We start from the raw sequence: 377 nt of genomic DNA on the forward strand, positions 1-377 counted from the left end.
ACCCTCAGCTCACCTCACCCATCCACAGCCCCACCTCTCAGCCTCTTCCTGCTCACCTGCACCCGTGAGCAGCCACTGGCCTCTCTCCACCCCACCCCCACTGCCTCGTCCAAGCCTACCCCCCTATCCCATCTCTTGCCCACCTGGCTGCCCTTATCCTGTCACTTCTCTCCATGATCCATTCCCTGAGCTGCAGCCTAACCTAACGCTGGAAAAGGCCAGCCTAACTGTGTCACTCTCCTGCCCTGAGGGTAAAATCAAACCCTTTAACTGGACCTACACCGCAGCCTGTGCTGTCCATCCTCCGCGGCCTCTTTATGTCTCTCCACTGCCCCCCCCCCCCCCCCCCCCCCCCCCCCCCCCCCCCCCCCCCCCCC

The sequence above is a fragment of the Equus quagga genome, unplaced genomic scaffold (genome assembly GCF_021613505.1).
Source record: "Equus quagga isolate Etosha38 unplaced genomic scaffold, UCLA_HA_Equagga_1.0 HiC_scaffold_6547_RagTag, whole genome shotgun sequence".
Taxonomy (NCBI): domain Eukaryota; kingdom Metazoa; phylum Chordata; class Mammalia; order Perissodactyla; family Equidae; genus Equus; species Equus quagga.